This window comes from Lontra canadensis, unplaced genomic scaffold (genome assembly GCF_010015895.1).
Source record: "Lontra canadensis isolate GAN:19392208 unplaced genomic scaffold, GSC_riverotter_1.0 scaffold36, whole genome shotgun sequence".
Classification (NCBI taxonomy): domain Eukaryota; kingdom Metazoa; phylum Chordata; class Mammalia; order Carnivora; family Mustelidae; genus Lontra; species Lontra canadensis.
This window is the reverse complement of record NW_022631030.1, coordinates 18,732,244-18,747,592: the sequence shown is the minus strand read 5'-3', so window position 1 is coordinate 18,747,592 and position 15,349 is coordinate 18,732,244.

Here is a 15,349-nt window from a genome sequence, read left to right as displayed (position 1 = left end):
ATCAGGTGATAATTTGCTTGTGCTCTATGGGCAAAGTCCACCTCTCCTTTTTCTACACCTACTCACCCTCTGAGCTTTTTCTTCTAGATGTTTTCCTTCTAATCTTCTTGGTTCTCAGAGGGGACTTTCTGGTTCATCTACAGGCTGACAAACTGACCATCTCCAAATGTGAACCTAGCATATATTTTTCTCAATATTTTATTTACCTAAAATAGATAATCTTGAAACTTTGGTTTCTATTAAAACAGTTTATAATTTCATTGTTGTAACTGGCATGTTTTAACTGCAATATTTTAAAATTTGAAGGGATTTTATGATCATGGTACAGCTCCTACTTCAAATCCTTTGTACCAAACAATAGAGAACCAAGACTGGAAGTGTTGAGTTTTCTCAAGACCACACAGATGATTGAGCAAAGGTGTAATGAGAGTTCAGGTCTCCTGGGTTGTGATAAAAGGTATCACCACTATATCCATTCTGCATCTCAGGTTCTGTCAATGACAGATCACAGGTGAGAAGGTGAGGACCAAACTACCTATCAAGGATTAGCACTGACACAGAGCTGAGATGGAAGGTAGAAAAACTAGCACCACCTCTGCTAAGTTGCCAAAGTTTGGAAGCAGAAAGAAGGGTGAAAGGCACATTATGTCCTTCCTTTCACACAGGTACATATGCATGGGTGCTGACAGACACACAAACACACACACATACACACACACATACATGCACGTTCATGGAGTCAGATGATAAAATAAAAGCAATCTATATGAATACATCTATACTTTTCATCAAAAATATTTTTCAGAGTATTTTCACATTAGACAGAAAATTAGTGATTCATAATGTCCCTATCAACAGTAACATGGGATGCTATGAGTCTCATCTTGGACGAGTACTTTAATACATCTCACTCTGAGCTGCCCTCTCTGAGTGACCATTAAGTCAGTCAACCAAGGGTCCTAGCACCCAGAACACAAATTTGCTGGGTGCAAGGACTCAAACTCATCCTCTGCTTACATTTCAAATCCATTGATTTTCCAGTATAGGTTTTATTTACCCCAATGCAGAGACTTCCATTTCCTTTTCTTTAACCTACCCAACATTCTAGGCTGCATCCTGCATAATGCAAGGCCAAGTGGTATTCAAGGAATACTTTCCATCAGGCTGGCTCTCAGGTTTCCCCGTGCTCTCTTCAGTCTTCTCCTAACCTTCATTCCCCCCACCCACATAATTTTATCTGCTTCAGTCCATCTGCACATATCTTTTTTTCTGTAGGGCTAGCAGTTCAAGATGATACCAGCCAATGGCTCTCACAGGAATTCTGCCTCTGTGTCCACACAACTGTCAGTATTGGCCTTTGGAGTCTTTGGAGACATAATCATGTGGTACTCATCCTTCTGGTTGAGGCAGAGAAGAAGAGACAATCCAGAAAGGATGGGGTCAGATTGCTGAGACCTGATTCCATTTCTGATGCAGATCCATCCCAACACTCTGGGCCTCTCTCTTTCTCAGCCTCCCCAAGTGCTAAAAACATTCCACCAGAGGGACAAGGTTACTCTTTGTCATCCTGAACCATTCCCTAGGGTTCGTTTCCAAAAGTCAGCTCTGAGCCATGAGTTTCAAATCCAGTCATTACACAGAAGCACCAAACTATATCATACAAAGTCAACATTCTTCATTACAATTCCATCTGTAAATTTTGAAACAAATCATACAACATATTTATGATTCCTTCTTCTCCTCCCTCAGGCCATAAATCATGATACCATAGAAGATGGAAAAGTTAGCATTCCCCAATGGGTTTTTTCTTTTTTCTTTTTTTTTTTTTTCTTAATTTTCTTTTTGTTGTTGTTGTTTTTAAATCTGTTCTGGCACCAGCTCTGGGTATTAACAAATCTAAACTGGAAGAGAATTCCAGGGTCCGCATCAATAACTTGTCTGAGCACAACACCCCCTCCAAAGCAGGAGGGTCCTGAGGGCACCTGGAAGGCTATAGTAGAGAAGCAGTGTCCAGATTCATTCCCCAGGAATTTCTGTGAATAAGGTATATTGTGGGATTCTTTTAAGAATACCCCTGAGGGGTTGTGGGGGAAAGGGAGGGAAAAATGAAACAAGATGGGACCGGGGATGGAAACAAACCCTAAGAGACTCTTAATCTCAAGAAAGGAACTAAGGGTTTTTGGGGCAGCGGGGTGGGGTGGCTGGGTTATGGACATTGGGGAGGGTGTGTGCTATGGTGAATGCTGTGAAGTGTGTAAGCCTGATGATTCACAGACCTGTACCCCTGAAACAAATAATACGGTATATGTTAATTTTAAAAAAGAGAAGAAAAAAAGAAATTCCCCTGAGATCTCTAGATCTGTATAGTACAGAGCTTCTTGGAGCTCACAGGCATAAGAGTACAAGGCAGGAGTGGGAAGCTGGGTGTTTAAGTCTACAGTCTACAATAGCCTTGAAGAAATCTATCCTCAGTGCTAGTGCCCAGAATGACCATGGCCCCAACCATAATTCAGCCTTGCACAAATATACCAAGAGCTTTCAGACTTGTTCACATTGACCTTTCACCAGCATGATCTGTAGCATAACATGACTAACAAAGATGGAATAATCTATTATGGACCTTAACCCATACTAGGTAGCTCAAGATACCGCATCTTGTTTAATACTCACATTTGTCCTAAGCATACAGAAAATATTTATTACATACAAAAATGGAGGCTCAGAGAGGTTCAGTAATAACAGGGTATAAATTCAGATTTCTCTAAATTGGACAATCAGGCATTTCCCTTTCACAATTCTGCATCCATGATTAGTCATTAAAGAAAAATGATAATTTGTATAAATATTAATTACTTTGTGTTTGTTCTTCTGGTATTTTCTCTTCCTTGATCCCCATTTCAGGCAGATAATTAGATCCTTTTATGCCTCCAATTCCTCAACTCAGGGGCAGTTCTCAAGAACGAAAGAAAAGAAAAAAAAAAAGGCAGCCAGAACTCAAAAGCCATCCCTGTCTATTATAAATTTTGGATCTGAATTCGGTAAGTAATGACACCAGGAGTGAAGGTTTTAGAGAAAAAAAGGAGGAGAGAGAGAACCCCACAGAGAGAGAACTCCAAAGAGAGAAAGCTGAAGGTGAGTAACCAGTCATCAGGACTAAATGACATATTCCTGTCAGATCAAAATTTCCCTTGCTAGAAATGTAAAAAAGTATATAATGGAAAATTAGAATAGATACATGTTGGAAAAGTAACTGATTATTTTCCCTGTGCTGGGGTAAGAATAAGAGAAGAAGTTAAATATAACTCTGCTATACTTATGCCAGTCCTACCAATTTCTAAGGATGACAAGCCCACACTTCCCCTGGTAACTATAACCTGGCACCTGGATTTGTTTTAAGTCCAGAATTCAATATATTTTTTCCCCAATCTCTAAGAGGATAAATGTGGGGATGTCAAGTGAAGTCTTGATTCTGATGGCTGCAAGGGCCAGCAGCAACTTTGGAGCCCACCAGTGGAGTAATGGATGCATAAGATAGAGTTGAAGCACATTAAGGAATGTCATACAGAACTCAAAGTAATGTGCACAGACAGTAACATAGTTGTTATTGAATAAAGGAGACAAGTGAAAGAAAAAATAAACATAATCTAAAACAAAATGACATTTTATTTAGTTATATGCAAATCCAAACAATTATTATATTCATACCCATACATTAAACCCATTTGGGTATGGTTCCTATGAGAAGATGTGAAGGGAGGGAAATGAAATGGGAGGGGGAAATAAAGCACAGTATGAAAAGAGGGGGATTGCACACACTACAGATCACTGATATGATTAACCCAAGTCTGAACCTGAGTGCTTTGGCCTGGGGAAGAAACAAATTCCTATCCCCAAGAATGGTGGACCTGTTTGGACCTGTCCTTTCATCATAGGTAAATATAAAACTGTATAGAATATATGAAGCAAGTGTTTCAGGCATTGGAAAATAAGCTAAGCAGAACTCTACACGCTGAGAGAAAGGAACCATATGAGAACATAGCAGGTGGCCTCATGTTCACCTGAGTCATTTGTTGGTGGCATTTTCTCAATTATGATTCAGGGATACCCTGACTGTCTCAGCAGAGCCATTCCCCCTTGCTGAGTTGAGGAGGCAGAAATCAGACTTCAGGGTTGGTGAAATGATGAGAATTTACCAGACAAGATACAAAAAAGAACAGAGATCTAGAACTCTGTATAAGGACTAGGCTAAAGGTGGCGGCCATGAGGTCAAGACTCCTAAGGAGGTCAAGCAGTATAGTCCCCTTCCCACATTGTAGCCTTGCCACCAGGTTCTCAACCCACCTGCTCAGTCATGCAACCTATACATGAGCTTCCCCATATATAAAATGATAAGTTGGTAAGATGAAATGTCATTTCTGCTACTCTAAGATGCTGATTACAGGGCATCTTGAGCTCCTGGAAATTGGAGGAGGTGCAAAGAAAGCCATAAGCATCAAATTTCTGGGGTCAGGGGGGCCTTTCAGCCAAGCTGTGACCCCTTAGCTGACAACTGTGGTTTTCTCTTTCCCTGTCTGCTACTGGCTGTACCCAGAAGAGCCATCCTCTACCACCAGTCAATGTATCCCACCTTCTCTATAAAGATGTGATTGTTAATGCAGTCTGTCAATAATGACAATGTGAAAAAGAACATGGAATTATTTTGTAATGATATTGCCATTGAAAGCAGAAGGGGCCCAGCTCAGAAGGACTGGCATGGAGATGAAAGGGGCTGGGTTCTCATTCAACCTCAGGCCAAGTTCATCTACCTCTCTTTGCTCCTCACAGAGAAAACTGCCCTCAACTCAAGTGGGGTCCACAGCCATAGCCTCTGTCCCACTACCTGCTTGCCAGGCCTTCATTTTGTAGCTGAGAAGGCTGTAGTGCCTCTACTGGATTTTAGTAAATAAAAAAACAAACAAACAAACAAAAAAAACCCCACACTGATTATCTCAGAGAAGGATTGGGGGAAGATTGGGTAATTCTTTCTCTAAGGAAAGGTCTTGCAGGAGGCAGCCTGTTTAGGTCTCTCCAGTGATGACACTGAGTGAGATGAGATCCCAGGGAGAAGAATGCTGTCTGGGGTTTGGTCCCAGGACCCTAAGGGCTTGGTGGCCTGAGCCTTCAGGGCCTGCCAAGGACCATCCCAGAGACTTCTGACCTCAATCACATTCCAGGTGGAGTAGGGAACATCAGTATACAGTGGTTCTGCCTCTCACTTGTCCTGTGCCTCGGGCTCTCAACTATGAAGCAAGGCTGGTAGTCAGATGACTGCTCTTGAGGGATGCCTTCTCCACACTCAACTTTGTGGGGTCCCACTGCTGTGGTCCCCATTCAATCTGGATTAAGGATACCATGTCTCATTTTATGTCTCTACAGCTTCAATCCACTTCTCTAGCCCCTAAACCCCTTCATCATCACCCCTGGGACAAAAGTTGAGTGGTCAGACTGGACTGAAGAGTCTGCACTGACAGTGAAGGCCAGGACCCCTTGGACCCTTTATGAGATCAATAGCTCTAACTTGTCCCAATTTGAATTACCCACCTTCTCACCCAGAACTTCCACAGTTGGTCAAGACAGAGAGACCATCAGGCTGGGCTCAGAGTGGCAAGATCTCCAGAAGTTTCCACACCAGGCGGAATGTGAATGGCTTTGGTTCCATTCCTGCTAAGGAGGTTGATGTCTTAGCTGAGTGGCCTCCATCAGCCTGTGGGTGTCTCTATTTAACAACTCTGTCTTTTGGTTTTCCCAGATTCTTGAGTGACAGGGCAACTCCTGCCTGCCCACAAAGACATTCTGAACACTCCCAGGATTCACAGATAGCACAGTTTACCACATTGATGATTCTAACCTGCATGCGGCAGAAAGGGATGGAGCATGGAGGCCACTGGGTTGTCTCTGAGCAGACCAAAACTTTGGAGACAAGGTAAAAGGATCGCTCTTGCTGATTACTGTGAATAGACAGCTAACAGTCCCACTGCCCACTTCAACTTTGGTCCCATGGGCTCACTTAGATGAGTCAAGGCCCAGCTCACCTTAAGCAGTCCTTCTCTGGTTAGGGTGAGAGAGAGATTATTCTCTCTTGGGTGGGCTCTGTCAGAACATGCCCCAGGATACAGATACAGACCAAATGATTTCTAAAAGTGTAGACTCTCTTCTGTACCCTTTAGTCCTACCTTCTAAGTGTCCCTGGCACATTTTTTCAGGTTCACCCATTCTAGGTATATGACTACTGCTGAACTCTGACTGGTGAAGAAGCTAAGAAAAACAGGGTCAGACATTGTTAAAGGTGGAAAGACATTTTATTCAGGCTACTGTTACAAAGCAGGGAGACTTCAGTCTAAAAGAGCTCAACTCTGCTGAAACAAAATGTAGGAAACTTTTTCATGCTAATGGTGTGCTAAAAGAAAAGTAATAGAGGACATTGGGGGACGTTGGTCAATGTGAGTTTGTTTAGGCCATCTGTTTGCTAACTGGGGCTTATAGGAAGTTAAGTTCCTACACTCCCACAGAAACTGTGGCACAGGGGCCCTATTCTAGATGATTACATTTTGAAAGGATGGCTCCTAGGTCTCTGAAAACAAAACAAAACAAAACAAACAAAACAAAAAACAGTCCTCAGTTGTTGAAGCTTTACATTTCAAAGGGGCAGCGAAAGGATTTTTAATTTCAAGTTTCCTAAAGTGCTTTAAGAAAAGGGAGGTCAGGGGCCTATAGTCAGGTTTTGGTTGTAACAGACAGTAAATTCTCTTGGCAGAGTGAGCTTTCTCAAGCAGAAACTTTAGGCAGGGGTCTTGGTCATCCTAGGGAAATAATCTTGAGCTGTTGGAAGCTATGCCAGTGTTTAGGCATATCACTTATTGTAGGGGATGGATGAAATCATTTGTACTGAGAGTCCACTGTTCTCACAGGCCAAGGTTGAATGAAGCTTAGTCAACAAGAGGGCTCAGAGGTGTCTGATAGAGTTTGGTAAAAAAGAGATCATTGTTGGAGGCACAGTATGGTGAGATAATTTCTTCATTATGCGTCATGTTCTACCTGAAGTTATGCTCCCAGTGTGAATGTAACCAACCTCAATAGCCTTGGTTATGACCCCTCTGCCTTCATTTTGGATTTGGGCAACCATGGGGAACTGACAGATATTCTGCACAACAATTGTGGAGAAACTAGTTGGCCAACGAGGTCAAAATTCGACTCAGATCTCTCTAATCACACTGCACCACCCCAAATACTCCTATGGGACCCTGGGGAAAGAGGAAGAGGCACCCAGAGAAAGGCCTCTAGCTTCCTCTGAGGGTATTGCCCAAGGACAGGCATTTTCTGGGTGAGTAGCTGAATCATTTTTATATGATTCAGTCTTTCTTTCATTTCCCTAAAGATTTTGAAGTTCAAAACCCTTGGTCATCCCTATGAACCATGAAAGCCTGCTCCTCTAGTCATCACTGAAAGCAGCTAGAGGTCTTCATAGGGGCAAAACCAATACCTCATATGCCTTCATGAGCACATCATGGTGTCCAGATGTGTCCAATAATGAAAATTTTGCCCAGATCATAGCACTGGCACTCAGGTATGTTTGGTCCTATGGTAGAAAGTCTTCATCTCCTCTTTCACAGCAGGGGAGTCTGGGGGGGGCATGGCACTTGCATGGAGGCTGCAAAGGGTGACTCTATTATGACTCTGCTCCACTTCATCCTGCAAACTCCTCCAGAAAAACCTTAAGATCTTCACCTTGTGAGCAGAGTGGACGAAGCTATTTTTCCAGGTACAACACGAGCTGGGGAGTAGGTGCCATTCAAGGAAAGCAAACACCAGCTTAGAGTGAAGGGCAGCCTGAAGGTTCTACTTCCCTGGATATGCTGGTGGTGATGGCAAGGCTAGTGCTCCCTAAGGCTTTCCATGTGCCTGGAACTGCATGGAGCCCTGTATTTCAGGGATCTGTAGTATTTTGTCCTCACAGTGAGCTTGGGGGAGGTATTGTTATGATTTCTGATTTATAGAAAGGCAAAATGGGGACTGAGAAGTTGAGAACCTCCCTGTCACAGCCACCCCTGAGCTATGCTCCCAGAAGCCTACATTACTGAGTAGAACAAGGAGGCAGGACAACAACCATAACTCAAGAGGTAGTTCCCTGCTTAGGGACACCAGGTGACCATGGACACCATGTGACCATGGACAGACCTCATTCTTTGTATCAGTCTACCTTACTGGCAAATGGAATGGCAGCCCCCATCTGCTACACTTCCAGCCCTCTCTAAGGATCAGGTACCCTAGGGCCTGTAGAACCTTCACTGCTTCTCTTTTGAAATCAACAGCCCACACCCTTTCAGAGAGAAAAGTGGAGTGACACAGACTCTTCTCTCCATAGTACTCTGCTTGTGCCCAAGCTGAGTTTACTCCACGTGCATGCCTGGGTAAGTGCCTCTGATTTCTCAATGATAGCAGTAACCACTAGGGGCCCTGAGTGCTCCCCAAGCTCCTTGTCAGAGTCAGGTCCTAGGGTTAAGGCAAGGTTTCACCAAGCATCCCTTCACTCCATCTCCCAGGACCACCTCTGCCTCTAGGTCAGGTCTCACACTAGCCTGGGGCTCCAGGACGTCCCCACAGGACACTGAGTACTGAGGACTCATGAGGCAGCTTCAGACAGACTGTTACCTGACCTTTCCATGAGGAAAAGGGAACTAAGAGAGCTTAGGTTACTGTGCCAAAGCCACATAGGATGCTTGTGGGTACAATGGGATTTTGCCATGACTTTCCAGGATATTGGGTTTTGCCTAGTGGATGCCATGTTCCAACTCCTTGGCTGTTATAAGTATGAGTGCCCTGAGGGTCCTTCTAGTCCCCATACTCATGCCAACCCATGACCTTCAGCAACTGCAATGGCCTATCTGACTCATCCCAGGGTGAGATTTGCACATGGAACTGGCTTGTCCTGAGGGTGAGTTAGTAAGGGGGAAAGCAGCCTCACCCCCTGCCAGACCTTCCTCAGCTCCAGGTGAACATTCAATTCCACCAAAGCTCAGGACCAGGGTCATCAAGTGAATAACCCTGGCAGAATGCCTCAATTCCCCACCTGCCCCTGCCCAGAACCTGTGCTGCCCTAGTCCCTGGCAAGTTTCTATGAGGCCAAATGTAGATGGTGCCCATTGTGATGCCAAGCCCTGGGACTGTGGTGGGTTCTTCTGCCTCAGAATCCACTCATTTCTGATCTGAGGATCTGAAGGCTTGGACTTCCTTCCTACCCACAGGTCACTATTGGCGACTCAACTCAGTTCTAGGTTTGCTGGAGTAACTGAGAAGATCTGATCTCTGCAAAGTTTCTTTTCTTGCCTCTGGGACTGCTCTATGTCAGTGAGGTCCCTGCACCCTCAGAGAGGTATAAGGCCAGATAATATTTTTCTCAGGATGAGTGCAGCCAGGGTCTACCAGCATATCAGCAGAGGCATGCTTCAGGATGAGAGAGTCTTTTGTAAATAGGAAATCCTTCCTGAAAGGGAAGGCTGGGAGAGCCAGGGACCTAGAGGACTACACTGCAGTGCCTTAGTCTGCTGCAGTGAAAGTACAGTCATGTTTAGAGGTTGAGTCAGGATGGGGTGCATCAGGAGGGGTGCTGATATTGGTTAGCCACTGAACATCCTGAAGAAAGATTCACCAGGGCAGCCAGATCCTAGGGCAGTTGACATACCTCTAGAAGCTTAACTGGCCTCCCTAAGGACAAGCAGGAGGACAATGTGTCTATGATGAGCATTTCCTCTTCTCTCTGGAACTGATGCAAATCAGGCCACCCAAGTGCCCTTCCCAGTAGGATCTATAGAGTCCAAATGGATGCTGACCCTGACAGACTCTCTGCCCTATTCCTGGGGCCTCCTGGCCCAGCAGGACTCATTCTTGAGCATTTGTACCCAGGAAAAAGAAGACTGGGTTTAGGATATCCCTCAAGTTAGACCAACAAGCACATCTTGGTTAGCTCTGGTCCAGACGCTGGGAAACAAAGCAATCATATGATCCAGACTTTGCCCTCCTGATGGTCTTACTGGTGGGAAGTACAAGTGGGGAACATGATAAGCAGAGGACAATAGTACAGGATGTTAGAGGGTGATGTGATGGTTTGTGTACTCCCGGGGCCCCCAGATATTGGAAGAAGGTGAATTCACTCTGGGAAGGAGAAGATAAAGAGAGCATGGTGGCGGAGGGCACTTCATTTGTCACTGAGCATGGGTAAGGTTGTCTGTCAGCTTTAGCAAATAGAAACACGAGGCACTTCAAGGAAGTGGAACATAACTCCTCACTCCTAAAGTGTAATACTTGAATAGTGACTTTCTTTATAAAGTATACAATATGGAAAAGGAGAAAAAGAATAACTTTATAGTAGATTTCCTGTCAGCCACCAGCAGTGGTAAGTCATGTTGCTAATATGTACACTTTATGTGATGATGAGCACAGTACTTCATCTCTGTTCTCTTGCTCCAAAAAAGTCCCACAGCGCATGCCTAATTATGAGGAAAACATCAGACAAATCCCAACTGATGGGCAGTATACTAAACACATGACTTCGAAACTATGTAGGTTACCAAAAAGAAGAAAAGTCTGAGAAACTATCATGACAAGAGGAGCCTGGATAAGCATGATGACCAAATGCCCTGTGGGATTATGGAAAAGGAACAGGACAGGGAAAAACTAAGGAAATAAAGTATGCATTTGGTTAATAATACTGTCATTGTTAACTGCAATGTGTTAAAGTGTTCATTAATTGTGACAAATGTGCCATACTAATTTAAGATACTAATTATAGAGGAAACTGGGTGTGGGTAATATGGGAACTCCCTGTACTATCTTTGCAACTAAAATGTCTATAAGTGGAAGAGATTATGCTGAGTAAAATAAGTCAAGCAGAGAGAGTCAATTATCATATGGTTTCACTTATTTGTGGAGCATAACAAATAGCATGGAGGACAAGGGGAGTTAGAGAGGAGGAGTTGTGGGAAATTGGAAGGGGAGGTGAACCATGAGAGACTATGGACTCTGAAAAACAATCTGAGGGTTTTGAAGGGGCGGGGGGTGGGAGGTTAGGGGACCAGGTAGTAGGTATTGGAGAGGGCACGGATTGCATGGAGCACTGGGTGTGGTGCAAAAACAATGAATACTGTTACGCTGAAAATAAATTTAAAAAATTTAAAAAAAAAACATGAGGAAGGAAAAAAAAAAGTACATGGTGGAGGGCAAGGAGGAGCTGATAATGTGTTCAATCATGCAGCTGTTCAGGCTGTGTCCTTCCCAGCACGTTCGTTTTTGGGAAGAGGAGCTGGGCTGGACTTGGTTCCAAGCCTATAAATTAATTTATATTCAAATATCTATTGTTAACATAATTGGTGTGCTTCAGAGGTAAACATATTTCTGTTTGTCTACAAAGAAATATATATATATATATATATATATATATATATGTATATATAAAATATATGAATATAGACAACTTTAATGTAACAAATACATATTTGTTCATGTATGTTTGTTCAGCTATATATTTTTACATTCCGTGTATAAATTTGTGCATATAAAACAAATTAGATTTGTGATGTTAAAAAAAAGTCTATAAGTGTAAAACAATTCTAAAATAAAAATATTATTAAAAAATGCAGGACTCCTGGTTAAATTTGAATTCCAAATAAACAGTAGACCATCTGTTAACATAAGTATACCCCATGAAATATATGAGACGTACTAAAAAAAGTGTTTGTTTACCTAAAACTCATATTTAACTGAGCACCCCGCATTTTGTCTGGCATAAAACACCCATGAAGTGGATAGACTTCTGAGAAGAGGGGGAAAGACACAGCACCAGGAGATGGTGGCCTCCTCTCTACTCCTGAATTAACAGTCACTTTACCCAAAATCCACACAAAGGCTAAGCTTTTTAAAATTAAGTTTCAGCTAGGTCTTAAAAGAAATCATAAGCCCTAAGTCTAGGGTTTTATGATCTTATGTTTTAAAAAACGTGACTTTTATTACATTAAGTAAAAATAACACACTTTCTCTTATTATAAATATAATCTATGCTCATCATATAAAAATTGGAAGTATTATTTACTAAAGTCAGACTGGGGATACTCATATCCTTAGCAACTGATACTCTTGTAGAAGACCCTCCTGTCAGGGTTTGGGTGCCAGGCTGGCTATGGGCCTGCACCCTTACGCACAGGTCACTACTGCCCTAAACTGGGAACTGATTCTTTTTAACTTTCTGCACAGAGGGTAGAGGATGTGGAGATAGAGGTCAGAACAGAGTCTGTTCCTCAGATGTATCCAGTGCCAACCAGTCCACTGGGGAGGCACCCAGCCACTTCCTCAAAAGCTTTCTCCAAAAGATGGGAATACATGGGAAGATAGATGAACATAGACACTGTGCTCCTGGCTGGCCTGGGGTTCCTTCTTCTGGCTGTGTGCTCCTGTACAGGAAGGAGCTTTCTCCTTGATGGTAGAAGGAGGAAGAAACATAGGAGGATTTCAAGGTTGCTTCAGGATCTGAAAGAAAACTTGAATTTTGTCCGCTGGGATCCAGCATAGAGCAGGGTTCAGGGGAACTCTCATAGTAAGGCAAGGAGGCAACACCATTGCTCAGCCCTTGGAATTGCAGGCCTCACTGAAACCTATCTCAGTGGCTATAGATAGAGCTCCCACCCTCATCCCTGAAGGTGTGGCTATAGAGGCACACCAGCAGGTGCCATGCATGGATGGGTTCCCAAATCTTTCCAAGAGGGCTTTGAATAGCTGCCTCTGTTGACTTCAGCCTCACAGGCTGTCCCTGTCATGAGTTCAGCTGGGGCTAGGCATAGCCATCCTTCTGCAAGGAGCTGCAGGTGGTGATGACATCAAACCTTCATGTCATCCCCTCAGATAAGCAATGAGCAAGAGACTTGGAAGACTAAGAGCACGGGCCTTGTTGCCCTTTTGGACCAGGACAAGCAGTTAATGCCTTCCTCCCCCCACCCACTCATCTGCACTCAAGTGTCCTGCATACTTCTCATGATAGCTACCACATTTCCATTTCAAGGGGAAAGCAGTATTGCATAAATACCCAACTACTCTCCCATTGTTGTGTCTTCCAAGCTATTTTAAGTAGGGAGTTTAATGATTATTCAAGATGATTAAGATGATGAAAGCTTTAAGTGGCACTGAGGACTTAGGGAGAACAAGTCAACTCCTCATATTTTCATTTTGCTCATTCCCGTCACTTAGGGCTAGTGGGGATGAGAAGATGCATGTCATGGAGAGTTTTCACACAGATGACCTGAGCTAAGTTGGCTGCAGCCCAGGGAGCTCAAATTTTATTTGCAGAGAAAAAACAAAGTGCCATTGTGGCCTGTCCATTTATCTAGAACTTTATGATCTACGGAGTGCTCTCATATGTGTTACCTCATGGACACCTCCCCAGAACCCAGCTTTACTTTTCATAAATGAGGAAGGGTCTGAAGGGGCCAGGTGGCCTGCCCAAGGTGACATAGCCAGAAGATGACAAAGCCAGAAGACAAACCCAGAAGGATTTTCAGAGCCCAATGGTCATCTCAACACAAACCTGAGACCGCTTTGAAGGGCCCAGAGTCTCTGACTCACCCTTGTCACTACAGGCATCACCAGGCTGAAGAGGAGTGGGAAAAGCATCACAGGCAGCTCTGCTTGGTAAGCTCCTGGTTGCAGGATGTATAGGCCTGTGGAAGACACAGTTTCCTAATCTGGACACACAGGGATAACTTTGTAATTCAATCAAAAGTGCTTCAGTATAGAGATACGTGTTCTGGGTCCTCTGGGAATTTATAAACTGAATCAAAGCCAAACAGAGAGCCTTTCATTTTTCTTATTTGCTCAAACTCCATAGTACAACTGAATTCACTATTAAGAAGGTAAAGCAAGCAATGTGGTATAGACATAAAATCAATAAATTGTGGTATAGATTACAATGGAAAGCTATTTCACAATAAAATCCAACAAACTACTAATACATAAACTGACATGAATGATGCACACAGATGCCATGCTGAGTGAAAGGAGACTATCAAAAATTGTGCACTGTGTGGGTTTGTGTATATGAAGATGTGGACCATATGAAATTAATACATGGGATTAAAGAGTTAGAAAAGTGGCTACCTGGGAAGGGGCACTAGGGAACTTTCTGTAAGGAAGAAGGTATTTTATATCTTAGTACACGTGTGGGTATCATGGTATATGCGTCTGTCTATAATCATTCATAGAGTTAAGATTTGTGTACTTCACTGCATGTACATTTTTCCTGAAAAAAGTACACATATGTATGATTTTACTTATATAAAGCCTGAAAACCACCAGTGTCTAGCCATACTGTTAGAATTCAGAAGTGCAGTTACCCTCAGTGGTTGTTAGGACTAGGGCACGAGAGGACCCCCTGGTGCAGTGGTGATGTTGTCCTTGAACTGGGCTTTGAAAACTCTGTGCACTTAATGACTTGTGTGCTGTTCTCAATCATAGTAACACTTTAATAAAAGTTTATGTTAAAATATTTAAGCTATATACATTATGTTATTTTATTCCTTCCCATTCCCATATAATTCTGTGGAGTAGTCCCTACCCCACATTTGACATAATTTATTTGTGGGCCATTCTGAAATGCTGAGGCCATTTTGAGTTCTCTTTGCAAGCAACAGGAGTTTGAGTGGTTAGCATAGCCAGAGCTAAGAGTCCTCACCCCTTGTTGGAAAGGACTTTTTGTCTGAGAAGGGCCTGGATCTGCTCTGGTCTCAGCCTGGCCAGTGATGCTTGGGGGACTGTGGCCCAGCAGGAGCATCTTTCTGCTGTTGCTGTTGTGCTATGAGCTTCAACTTCAAACCTCAACTGAGCACAGAGCCAAGAATAGTATAGGCAAATTTTCTTGAATTGGTAACATGAAATCATGGAAATGATAGGTTCTAGTTCTTGCCACAGGGTTCCAAAATCCCTTGGAGTTTCTTGGGTAACAGCAATGTCTTTTGTTCTACTGAGGGGACTCTGAGTAGGTTCCCGGATGGGGACTTGATGGGGATTGGTCATTAGAAAGACCAAACTTACAAGCTTGGAATTTTCATAATTAGAAGTTTGGAGTTTTTAGCTTTGTTCTAACCTACCCTCCAAAGAGGAGAAAGGGGATGGAAATGGAGTTGATAATTGATCATGGTTATGTGAAACCCCCACAAAATCCCAATAGTATAGAATTTGGAGAGAGTCCAGGTTGGTGAACACATCTGCATACCAGGAGGGCAATGCATCCTAATTCTAGGGATAGAGGCTCCTCTGCTGGGGACTCTCCCAA